Below are 13,882 nucleotides of genomic sequence, written 5' to 3'. Positions count from 1 at the left end.
ATCCTTCACGGCGGCAAGCGTAGAGAGGTAAGCGACACACCCCTGCTCTCTATGAGTTTGTTAGGCCTGCTAGTTGTATGGTTGGTGCAGCCTTCGTGGCTCGCACATGGTGCTCGGCAAGTCCCTAGCTCCGACACATGCGGCAGACATGCACATTTTTGGCACCGTTGCCAGGGAGTTGCCCTGCACCAAGCTCAGGGAAGCACTCTATGCTGCCCCGTGGAGTCTTCATGCTTATGTAGGAAGGGAAAGAGAGAGTTTCGTGGGCGTGTAGAGGTCTGTGTGCGCACAGATCAGGTTCGGTTTTGAAATGTGCACAGCACATTTTGCTTCGTGCACAGCTCATCTCACAGTCAAGGTCCGGTTCTATTTCAGATTTGTTTTATTTTCTGCACATTTCTGTTTTGTTTCAGCTCATTTGCAGATTCTGTTCAGGTTTCTGGCTTTCTGCACATTCTGTTTTCTGTTATCTATTCAGTTTTGCATGCATTTGTGTGCTCAGTTGTCTGCACGTTTCGTTTTCGTTTTTTGTTAAGTTCTGCACGCATTTGCGTGCCGCACAGTTCACAGCATTATCCATAGAATTAAGCAATTTTTGAAAAAAAAAAACGTAAATTTTTCAAAAAATAAATTTTGATTTATTTGGTGGTGGGGTTTCATGCGCAAGGTTCTTTGTGCGGAATGTTTTTTTGAAATCCATGGGCATTGGCATGGGCTTGGTCTTATGATATAAAGGGAAGTGCTATTCACTATATATAGGCTAGTCCTCAAGTGAAAGGAGAAGGCATGTGGGACAAAGCCTTCACCTTTCCCTCCACAAGTCACCCTTCGATTTGTGGGTACTCACTATCCTTCCATGCTAGGGTTTAGGCCCTCGACGGGGACCCAAGGTAGTGCAACCCAAGACCGAGACATAGCGGCTAGCGACTCTTCCTCTGACTACAACATTATGGAAGAGCATCCTACACAAAGCCCCGAGGGAAAAAATGAACCCGTAACTAGCTGGGCCCAATAGCCTGGAACTAGTGTTTTTAGCCGTTTGATGGAAACTTTTAGTAGAGCTATGCGCTCTGAACCTGCAGCTAGTGAAGTGAACGAAGGGGGTGGGGAAGTAGACTCACCATTCAAATCTCCTCTGGACCCCACACTCCCTCAGAGTGTGCACATGGACATTATACCTACCTCATTTAATGAGGGTCCTATCGAGCCACCACCTTCCAAAGTCGCTTCTAAGGTAGTAGTGACTAAAAGTCAAAACACGGGAAGCAACATTGCATCCACCTCACGGGAACCCTCTAGTACACCAAGTCTGGATGGGATATTTCTCAATGAAAATTGGGAATATGACCTACACACTGACGAAGGAAATTTGGAATGGCGGCCTCTACACCAAAACAAACTCCATTGCGCCACAAGGGAAATGAGATAAGGGCACTACCTAGTCTTGGAAGCGTGGGCTAGGACCGCTACACAAAGACAGAGAGAGAGAGAGAGAGAGAGAGAGAGAGAGAGAGAGAGAGAGAGAGAGAGAGAGAGAGAGAGAGAGAGAGATCACTATGAATGAAGCATTAACCTTAGTGTGTGTACAAGGAATGGATGACTTCAAACACTCCCAACACAAATAGTCATGTAGATTACCAAACAACCACTCAAGGATTAGCCAAGATCACACCAAGCACTCTCACACACATATAAAAGATTTCTCTTAATTAACATAAGTAAGAGGAGGAGAGGTTACTAGCATGAAACAATTTGCACTCTAGAATGTGCAAGAATAGAGTGAATGAATGAGCTTATGGGCTCATGGTGAGTGATACAAAGACTCAATGGGGCTGAGGGAGGCTTGAAATTACAAAGGGGAAGGCCTTTTTATATAGGAAAGAGAGTGATTAGGAGTGAGGTTAAGATCCAAGTGTAATTTGTACAAATGAAGCTTGATTAAGGACATTCAACCAATGAAGAAGCTCCTTCCAAGTGATTTGTTGACCAATTAGCTCCATCATCACTTGTGTTGTCTTCACTCCTTCCTCCATAGCTTGAGTCCAAGAGCTTCCTTAGTTTAAAATGTAAAGAATCTACATAAAATCAATACATATCTAGTAATAATAGAAAGGGGTTGAATGAGAACTTATGAATTACAACAAGATTAAGCATGACTTGAGAGGTGATTAGAAGAGGAATTTTGATGGGTTTTTGAGCTTGAGAGAGAGGAGGAAGGAGAGGAGGGTGAGAAGACTAATGGCTGATTTTTAGAGAAGGTCTCAATGTGGAAAAGGAAGGGTATGTGTGTGTAAAGGTAGAGGGGGTGGTCTCCACCACAGTTGAAAAAACTGGCGTCTGCCATTTTGGCCATATCTCCTAGACCGTGCATGCAAAAATTATGAAAAAAAATATGGCCAGAATCTCCAGCTCATCAGCTACAACTTTGATGGAGACAAATTTTCTTGGATCGAAGTGGAAGTATTTTTTAAAAATTCAGCAAAATCATGTGTCTGGTTCCTTCCTTTACCAAGTCTTCCACTTGGGTCCCATTTGTTTGAATCATCATATGGCTCCAAAGCCATGATGATATGAGCCACTCATGACCCTTGAATCATGGGTACATGGCTCCACAACCACATCATATCTTTTCTTTTCACATTTACATATTTTCCCTTCCCTTTACCACTAGGTTCTCCCTCTACCTTTCACCTCCGGTGAACTAGTCAAAAAAATTCCTATCAAATCATTTTTTCTTAATTTCAAGAGGTTGTTCTCACTCTTTCTTTTATTGTAAACCAACAAAATATGATAAACAAAAATTTTTGATAGGCTCGGATCAACACGAAGACTTTGACCTACCTATACATGGGCTACACATACCATGTGGGTTGGTTAGAAGTTGTATGATCCACACTAGTGCCACTAGTCTAGAGGAACAACAACACATGATCTGCAATGTCATCCATAGGAGTATCCAATCGGAGAGGCAAAACCAAAGAATGAACATACCTTCGACAGGTCCTATGTGATTCTTAGACACGGGCAAGGGGAAACAACCCACTCTATAACAAATGGAGACTCCCCCAGTGAGTCCCATCGATCCTCCCTATGTTGTTTTGCCTGGAATCTCAATACAGTTTGAGCCCACGAGTAGTACCTTTAGCTGTCCTAAGTTGGCTCAACTCTCTCTTAGAGAGACCACAATGCCCACCCCAGTGATAAGCATTACAGAAAGTGTACCAATGACCTCTATAGCTAATGGGATGCCGCTACCTAGTGGGGTAGTACCTTCTATAGTGCATCCCAGAGTGGGTATCATCCATACGTAATAGTGGCCACTCATGCTCATGTGACTCCTATACCCCCAATTATACCGATACCATATGCTCCATGAGCGTATCATCCAAGTTTGTATTCAAGTGGGGCTATGCCAAGTCATACGTCCTATCCTACGTCGGCTGCATATATGACAAGGCCAACGCCAGCCCCTGTTCCACATGTATTTCCACCCGCACCTCCACCAGCCATGACTACTCCCATAGGCGATTTGGCAGCTTTTTCTCAATCTATAGGTCGATCCATTGTTGAAAATATGTGTAACGCATCTGAGAGAGAACCCAGGAGTAAGGCGGTCCAAATAGCAAAGCTCACACAGAAGTTCAATGGTGACGAAGATGCTAGAAAGCATATCGAAGTGTTTGAACATGTGTGTGATTCTCTGGAAGAGCGCAATGAGTTGCATAAGTGCAATGCCTTGAGCTTGACCCTGAGCAAAAAAGCTGGGAATCGGTATATGACTTTAAGGGTTGAGGAGCGCACTCATTATCCTACTCTCCGAAGATTTTTCTTGAAAGAATATATACAAGAGGGTGTGCTTTGGGGTATAGGATCTCAGCTCCAAGAAGCCGAACGAGAGGAAGGAGAGTCAATGAGAGACTTCATTATTTGTTTAAAGCATCCAAACTCTCGCTGCACCCCAAATGAGCGCTTCAATAATAACCAACTTTTGGATAGATTTATCTGAGGGTTACGACATGAAGAGATTTACAATGGACTAGTCATTTGAGGAATTACCACTTGGGAGGCAGTCACTGCAAATGCAATCGAATTAGAGGATAACTTAATGACTACTGGAAAAAAAGTGTCTTCCAAGGCGAGGTCTACTAGCTCACAAGTGTCTGAACTATCTTCCAAGAAGATAGTTGACATGACCTTGGAGCATCTTGCCAAAGCTATCATGGCTATCCAAGAAGGCATGAATGATAATCATGCTTCGCCAAATAGTCATATGTACCCAAGGAGGAAGCAACAATGGTGCTCAGTTTGTTTTGGCCCACATAGTACCAGTGAATGTCCAACATTTAGAGCTAAATTCAACAGAATCTGCAATGTGTGTGGTAAGTATGGGAATCAATCTAAGGATTGCCTAATGCTCAAACGCATGCTAGCAAGTAGGACACATGTACCTTGGACAAATACACCTCAAGTACCTGCACTAATGCTTGCATCTTCTGTTGAGAAAAACACCATCGCACTTAGTCTCTAGGCCTCAAAACACTATCCATTCTGTTCCTTTACCACCTCCAGTGCTAGGACCACTACCTCCACACCCAAGAGTTACCCCGATGAATCAGTTGGGTTGTGAGTCATCTAGCACATATGATTATAATGATGATGTAGATCCCCTCACTTCGAATGGACTTGATGCATTCAAAATGGGTCCCCAGTACTACATGGAGGATCCTTTTGGACAAGTCAAGCCTGCATATCAAGCATCTTCTTTTTCTCCAAAGGGCCAAAACATCAATAGCTTTGCCAGGAGACCCCCTCTCCAATGCTTCGAATGTGGTGGACCACACTGTGTGGCAAAGTGTCCTAATAGAATACAAAAGGTTGCTACCCAAATGCAAGCAACTCAAGAGGGCCCATCCTCAATGCCATTACTCACCTGTAACCGATGTGGTATAGATCATTTGATTGCCCAATGCCCGCATAACCCGAATGCGCCTAAAATAACGCCATTGAATTTAGTTGAGGTTATTAATGGGACACAAGGAACACCACCTATTGTACCCGCAAATGTAATCACACGATCAATGCTACAAAATCCAAACTATATCCTTGAAGAGAGAGATATGGCACCAATTGTCCGAGCAAAGAAAAAGAAAACGCGAAGGAAGAGGTTGCTAAACACTAGCTCTCATTCACCGCATCACTCCAGGGGGGATTTGTTACCATATACATGTGGTAGTGATGTGTGTGAACACACTAGGACTGCCAGGGCATTTTTTTCCTCTTTAGGAGGTTTTTCCCCTCGAGCATTTTATATACGCCCATCACTCTAGGGCTATCCATCTTTCCATTGCACACTAGGTAACACACTCTCTATTGTGTGCCTTGAGCTTCCTTCATCTTCTCCAAGCTGTGTGTGTTTCTCTGCAACCCTAATTCCAATAGTAGAGATCGGCTGACAGCCCTAAAGCTAAACCGCAATCCTCGTCATCCAGGCAAATAAAGTCATCCTCAGTGAGACCATGTGTCTCATCTATCCAATCATCACAAGAAGATCCTCATCGATGTCCAAACATAGTAGCACTAAGGAATACACAATGCGTGCATACTCATGTGGTTCATAAGGGGAAACCTTGTCTACTGGGGAAAGGAACTCATCGGAGTAGGGATCATGTATAACCAAGAGACAAATCAGCCACTCTAACTCCTCAACATTTCTCTCACGAGCGAGTGTTTCCGTCAAATCCCGTTCTATGGAGAATAAAGGATAGCACATGTTATGCACACCTCCAACGGGAAGAGAATATATCTCATAGGGGTCCCAATCGGAATCATAGTCTCACTCTGGCATACCTGCAATCCGAAGTAGAATGGGTTTAATTATTTTTGCAACATAGGTTTTTGTTTCAGTGCACATGATGTGAGTCGTGAATTTTTGGGCCAATGATTTGGACTAGTATTGTGCACTAACGTTTTGATAATCGCTCTTGCTCTTTTACTTTTTTGTCTTTTGTTTTGTTCTAAATTAAGTGGGTTAATAACTATAAATTTATATACATACAATCCCTCAAATCATAAAGATAAAAGGTTAGGGAAGGAGGTTTAAGAGGGTAGGAATCCAAAATATTGACGCAAATGAGGACTTCCCCCTTCCTGGGGTAGATCATATTCTTTGAAAAGGTGTCGTCACCCTTTGAAACCAATTGTTCCAGTTGGTGATAGGAGGTGACTTAGGCCAATAGGTTTTTGCTACCCCAAGTGCCGCATCGAGGGTCTCCCATGAACGTGCCGGAAGGGCTCTAATAGGCATTGAATCTAGAGGTGTCGACATGGTGTTTTCTATGTTCTCCTTTTGATTCACAATGGTATGGAGAGTATCTGTAGAAGCTTTCTTCAAAGAGGTAGGAATTAGATGAAGAACTAGAAGCTCTCCCTTTCCTAAGCTGGATGGAATACATTGAAATTGTTTTGGTTTCCAAACCAACTGTAGAGTAAGGGGAGAGTATTCTGGAACCTTCTCTTTCCCACGACCTGCAACCAATATTGGGATTGCTGAATCGAATTTGCGTGGTGTGGTGGGTGAGATATAGAGGAAGATACCTTATGTTTAGGAACCCAAATTTGATAATTTTTGACATAGAATCCTTGGGCTTCTAATAAGTATTTTGGGATCCAACGTGATTTGGTCCCAACCTTTTTAGGGTGCGCTCTTGGTTTCCTACGAAAACGTTTTCTTGAAATGGGTGGAAGAGTTGAAGGAGTTGAAACTAAGAACTTTGGGACCCATTGATATGTACTCTTAGGCAATGTAGATTGAGTCCTTGTAGTATTACTACTTGTTGCAACTAGAGGTGTTGAAACATTAGTTTCATGGATAGTCGACAAAGATGACTTAAACCACTTTGGTTTGTGAATGTTGGCTCTCTTGCAATGTCACTAGAGTTGACAACGTCGGTGAATTTTCTTGAATGATAGGAATAAGAGTCGGTGGACACGTTGTGACACTCCCATTCCCCCAATCAATAGTGCATTTGGTTGCCATCATCCATGTGCGTCCAAGGTTTATGTTATCCTCCATAGTTCTCGTAGGCATGACTAAAAAGCTCTGAACTATGCTACCATTGTCATAGACAACAGGGGTCTGAAGGACTCCAAAAACAGTGGTTTTCTTTTTATTAATGCCCCTGACTTGCATGGTATTCTGGGATAGAGGTGGTTTCCCTAATTGACACCAAACTCCATAGGATAATAGATTGTGTCTTGCTCCCGTATCTAATAAGGCATTATACAACACTTTCCTATAGGGGCTATTTAGCTCAATTGGGCATCGTAGAGGTGGCTCATATTCTAATGAATTGTCATCAGTGTCCTAAAAAAATTCCTGCATGATTCCCAGATTAGCCTCTCGTTGGCGTCTAAGATGTTGTTGTCGCTCTCGAGCCTCAACTCTTGCTTGTATCTTTTTCAGCTTTGCTTGTTCCTTTAGCTGCCTCCTTTTTATGAATGGCTTGTAGCTCTTATTGGCTTAGAGGGTCATAGTATCTTTTGAACTTATGTCCATTGAGGAAACCAATGGTTTCAACTCCATCTAGAGTCTCCACACGCATGGTACCTTGTGGGGTAATTTCACACACTCGATATGGTCCCTTACCAATGTATTTCAATTTCTTCTTTTCGTTACGTACCCCATACATAAGAACTTTATCACCAACCTTGATATCCTTAACTTTTAAATGGCGGTCAAACCATTTTTTCCTTCTATCTTTCTCCACTAGGGCATTGTAGACAGTCAATTGCCTCTCTTCTGCTAATCTCTCAAGGATATATAGATGCTCAACTAATGGATTACCATCCCAACCTTCTTGAGTAGCTATACAAAGACTAGGAATGACAAACTCCCATGGCATAACTGCTTCCTGGCCATATACCATTTTAAATGGTGTACAATTAATAGCCATTTTATATGCAGTTGGATAAGCCCATAAAGCTGATATAAGGTTTAGTTCCCAATCAGTGCGATGTGACTCAACTGTCTTTGTCAAAATCGAGATGAGAGTTTTGTTGGTACTCTCAGCTTGGCCATTGGCTTCTAGATAATAAGGTGTAGACTTATGGTGGGATATCATGAAGCTTGTGGTGAGTTCTTTGATCACCTCATTTATGAAATGAGTTCCATTGTCACTCACAAGTTCAAAGGGGCATCCAAAACGTGTGATAATGTTCTCAAAGAGGAACTTAGCTATTGATTTTGCATCAACCTTTCGTGTTGCTTTGGCTTCAGCCCATTTGGTCACATAATCGGTTGCCACAATGATATATCGTGACTGAGTGTTTGTGCAGCCGGACTAATTGGACCTACAAAGTCTAAGCCCCGCTTCTCAAATGGTTGGGTTACCTTAATTGGGTGTAGAGGCATTTTATCCTTCCTTTGTGGCTTCTTGAAGCGTTGGCATTCATCACATCCCTTTGCAAAAAGTGATGCATCTTTAAATAGGATGGGACGCAAATAGCCTGATTGTAATATCTTTCGTGCTGTTAGATCTCCTGAAAAGTGTCCGCGGCTATGCCCATGTGTGCCTCTTGTAGAATATACAAATACTCATCTTCACGGAAACAGCGCCTAAGAACATCATCCTTGCCTATCTTATAGAGAGTTCCAGCCATTAAGCAATAGGGTGCACATTCTTTAATTAACTTACGAGCTAGATCCTTTCACAGCTCCTTAGGTGGAAAACCATTACTAAGAAGTTAACAATCCACTCACTCCAGTCAGGCATTGTTTCCACCATGAAAAGGGAAGTATCTGGTAGATCATCATCAACTCCTATAGAGGCTTCACCATTAGGTATACGAGATAAATGATCAGCCATGACGTGTTTCTTTCTAGGCATCACAACAATGGTGAAGTCGAACTCAAGAAGAATTAGCAACCATCATGTAATTCAGCCTATGGAACATGGTTTATTCACCAAATATAGCAATTCTTGATGGTCCACGTAAAAAGAAAACTTGGTAGCGAGAAGGTAATATCTAAGCTTCTTCAGTGCATATATCATTCCCAACCATTCTCGCTTGGTAGTAGTGTAGTTAATCTCGGCATCATTCAGTTGGCGACTGGCAAAGCTAATGGGGTAGTTTAGGTTATGTTCATCAGGTTAAGCTAGGACACACCCAATAGAAAAGTTCGAGGCATCTATATGCACATGGAAGATCACATCCCAGTTTGGCATTCGTAGGATTGGAGCACTTGGTAGAGCCTTCTTTAATATTTCATAAGCTTAATCGCAATCTTCGGTCCAATTAAACTCGATAAGAAGCTTGTACAAGGGACGAGCTATCTCAACGAAGAATAGTATAAACCGACGATAGTAACCGACATGGCCCATGAATCTTTGAACTCCCTTATAGTTGGTAGGTGTGGGAAATTCTAAAATGACCCTAATTTTGCTCTCATCTGTGGAAATCCCATTTTTGGACACTATATGCCCTAAAATAATTCCGTTTTTAACCCAAAACTGGCATTTGAAAGGATTCAATGAGATGTGATACAGCCTACATTTTTCAAACACCTTTTGTAGACAACCCAGATGCTCATCCCAAGAAGAAAGAATACATAAGTCATCTAGGAAAGCCTCACAGAAATCCCTTAAATAATCCTTGAAGGTAGTGTTTATCAATCGTTGGAATGTAGCGGGGGCATTGGTTAAGCCAAAGGCTATAACACAAAATGCAAACACTCCAAACTCTGTTATGAAAGCCGTTTTAGCCTGGTCTTCTAATGCAATCGTGATTTGATTGTAGGCAGGGTATCCATCTACAAAGCTAAGCCTCCTTTCCTGCCACTCTCTCAAGCACACTGTTCCAAAAATGGCAAGGGGTAATGGTCTCTTTTGGTGGCTGCATTAACCTTTTTGAGGTCAACACACACTCTAAGTTTCCCATTAGTTTTTGGCACAATGACTATCGGAGAAACCCATTCTGAGTGCTCAATAGGATATATGAATCCAAATTTTATAAGCTTTTCAAGTTCCTCTTGAACAATCTTGGCATACTTAGGATTCATTGGATAAGGACGTTGCTGGACTGGCTTAGCATTGCTAATGATTGGAATTGTATGTTGTACCACCGAAGGTGGAACACCCTTAATATCATGATAAGTCCAAGAAAATATATCCCTAACTTCTTTAAGAAGCAGTTTAAGTGACTCTTCTTCAGCCGGGGTGAGGTCTTAAGCAATAAAGACAGGTTTAGACTCCTCACTAGGTTTTGCTAGTTCAATCTCTTTAACTACCGCTGGGCCATCATAAACACCGCTGCTTCCCGTGGTAGGATTTCATTGGGCTTTTGTGTATGCAACTTTATGCTCCCCCGTGGTGCAGGATTTGAAATGCTCAAGAGCAAGATGTAAGGCAGCAGACTCCTGTTCTGACAAGGAATTTTCCTTGATGTTTGCTTCTTTTTGTTGTTGTGCTAACTCTTTGTTTTGCCATCTTCGAGTAGTACGACTTAGTTTTTGCCTTTCTGTAATCTCTATTTGGGCAATGTCATGGGGTTGTGGACTACATTACATGAGATTTTGGAGGTGTTCACCCCAATTATCTACCAACTTTCGATGAGCATCACATGCCCCTACATAACTAAGAAATTCTGCATTAGTTTTTTCTTTGTTTATTTTTGCTCTCACATTCGCTCGATATCGTCGTCTCTTATATGATCTTCTTTTATTACTGAAGATTCCATTTTGGGTTATGTCTGAACCAGAATCACTTGATAGGTCTTCGCTTGTATCCTCTTCACTCTTGGATAAATTACCATAAGTGGTGGTACTAGGCCTTGCCTATTTAGTTACTTGACTTGGTTCATTAGTTGTTTCCTCTGGCTCTGAACTGGTCTCTTCCTGAGATCCCGGTTTTTGAGGTGTATTGGCCAGAATCCCTTGAGGAATCATCAATTTAACTCTCAGGTAGGTGTGCATCTCCCTTGTCTTTAACGGTTATGTGTGCTACACCTAACATGTTTACAGGTATGATTTGTGGCATTTCTTCCCCCTGTGGTGTTACCCAAATAGTTCCTCTAGTACCCCAAGTATCTATAGTTTCCGCTAGGTGTACCCAATCGACATTTTCTGACTTAGTCGTGCCAGGTAACACATCCATATAGGGAGAGTCCTTATCATTGTCCGTCTCTGTCCTACAAGTATAGCAGTACTTTAGCAGGGCTGAGTGAACTGTGGTGTCAGAGAGATTTTCTATGATGGCTCTACCTCCTAGGGGATGTACTTTTCCAGTCACAAGGTCCACTCTAATGACAGAATCTTGGATTGGAGATAAACATGGTCTTTAGACCAGTCATGCACCATTTTTGCTTCCCTCATGAATGGTTGTCCTAAGATCATCTCGTATGACATGGAATGCTTAGAAAAATCCATGACAATGAAAGTATGTCTTACCCTGTGTCCTAGGACCTTGATCTTAAGATCCTTGAGCATCCCCATAGGCTTCGAAATAGTTTCGTTCGCCATCTTCACCACAATGTTTGTAACTGCAAGTTGAGTTCTTTCCATTGATACCCAACAGCTTTCACCTTCAAAGTATTGGCCCAACTCATTAACAGGTACTTCAACTACAGACTCCTATTCCTCCAGGTCGGGTGGTGGTTCTAATGGTCCCCCATCATTCATTACCGAGTCAGGTCTATTCATATGTGCAAACTATGGTTATCCAGCCTGTAATTCTCCATTGAGAAACGCTCAAAGTGCTAGGAATAACTCAGGATCGCCATACAACTTGGATATGATAGTGGTGCGTATTTTTGAGGACATGAAATCCATCAACTTGGAGACATTCAATGGCATCTTTTGAGATGTAGGACCCTGACAATAGAATGGTGAAGATGGAATCTCCACTTCCTCAAGGGGGTCACGTATTCCCTCACTAAACATTCTTTCTAGCAAGAAAGGTGTACATCCACTTTCTGATGTCCTACTCTCACTCTCTTCCTAAATGATACTGGGTATGGCTAATGGCTTGTGGTTCTTGTGAGGTTGAACTTGTGTGGGAAACACTGTGTCCGACATCTTGATATGCTTGGGTTCCAGCTCTAGCTCTTGTTGAGTCTCTTCCACCAACCCCCTCAAATGTTAGACTCGTTCAATTTCCGCTGCTGGGTTTGGATAAGTTGCGATCTTTTTCTTGCGGTTTCCTATTTTTGGCCCTTGTGGATTATCTTGGTGATTTGCAACTGGGTGGTTTAGCTCTGAAAACTCTTTTGGTGTTTTTGGCAATTACTTCTGACTTTCGATTCCATGACAATATTCTCACTTGATTTACACCCACGATGCTCTTTACTGGATTTTTCTTTTATACTAACAGTTTTAGTCTCCGTGGTCTCTATCGGATCAAAGTCTTCCTCAGGATCATTCATATACACAGGATCTTCTCCTGTCCCTATGTTGGTCTTTGAACTAGTGCCATGCTCTGAGGACATGATCAATCCATAAAGGGGAGTAAGCCCAAAGCTTTGCAGAAAGCTTCAAGCTTCTCACGAGACAATGCCTTTGTGAAAAGATCTACAAGGTTGTCCTGTGTTGGCACATAAGCCAAGCTGATCTCTCCTGCTGAGAGCCTCTCCCTGACATAGTGGTAATGCACCTCAATGTGCTTTGTGCGAGCATGAAAAAGTGGGTTCCTCGCAACTGCCAATGCGCTCTGACTGTCAGTGTAGATAGTGTTGGTAGTGTCCTGTCCAGCACCCAAATCCGCCATAAGGTGTCTCAGCCATACACATTCAACCGTAGCTGTGAAGACTGCCCTGTACTCAGCCTCACAACTCGAAGTGGCCACAGTAGGTTTCCTCTTGCTCAACCATGATATACATGAGCTGCCAAACATGAAACAAAAACCACTTGTGGACACTGGTGTGTCAAAACAACCAACCCAATCTGAGTCCGAAAAAGCATGTAAGTCTGGCGGCAATGATCTCCCCTTGGGATAAAACAAGCCAAGGTGCAAAGTGCCACTAAGGTAGCGGAAAATCCTCTTGACAACCTGCCAATGCTAAGACCCTGGGCTATGCATGAATCTGCTAACCTGTGAGACTGCAAACTGAATATCTGGCCTCATGTTGCATACATAAATGAGGCAGCCAACAACAGTTTGGTAAAGAGTGACATCAGCAGGATCGCCAGCATCATGTAGACTCAACTTCAAACCTGTTTCCATGGGAGTGGCAATAGGTTTGCAATCCTCAAGTCCAAATTTACATAGCAATGTCTCTATGTAACTTTTTTGACACAAGGCAATACCACCATCACACTGCTTAAACTGTATACCCAAGTAATGATGCAACATCCCCAAATCTTTCATCTTGAAAGTAGCATTCAAATTAGCCTTAAATTCAGCAATATGTCTCTCATTTGGTCCAGTGATCAGCAAATCATCGACATAAAGAACCACAATGAGAAGTACATCACCCTCACGCTTTACATACAATGTGCTTTCTGTTGGACTGTTACGAAAGCCTCGTTTAACCAAATGAGTGTCAGCTTTCTCATACCAAGCACGAGGAGATTGCTTCAACCCATACAAAGCTTTCTTACATCTGCACACTTTGTCCTCTTGTCCTTTTATGACAAAACCGCGAGGCTGTGTTACATAAACTTCCTCAAATATGTCACCATTCAAGAAAGCAGTAACAATGTCTGATTGATGTACATCCCAACCAAAATGAGCTGCCAATGCACATAGAAAACGCACAGTAGTCATACGACAAGTGGGAGAAAAAGTCTCTTCATAATCAATGCCTTTTTGCTGTGCATCACCTTTTGCAGCAAGTCGAGCATTATGGCGAGTGATCTCACCATCCGGCTTGCGTTTCAACTTGTAAACCC

The sequence above is a fragment of the Adiantum capillus-veneris genome, chromosome 20 (assembly GCF_014529385.1).
Source record: "Adiantum capillus-veneris isolate H3 chromosome 20, ASM1452938v2, whole genome shotgun sequence".
Taxonomy (NCBI): Eukaryota; Viridiplantae; Streptophyta; class Polypodiopsida; order Polypodiales; family Pteridaceae; genus Adiantum; species Adiantum capillus-veneris.
Note: the sequence above shows the minus strand (reverse complement) of the source record.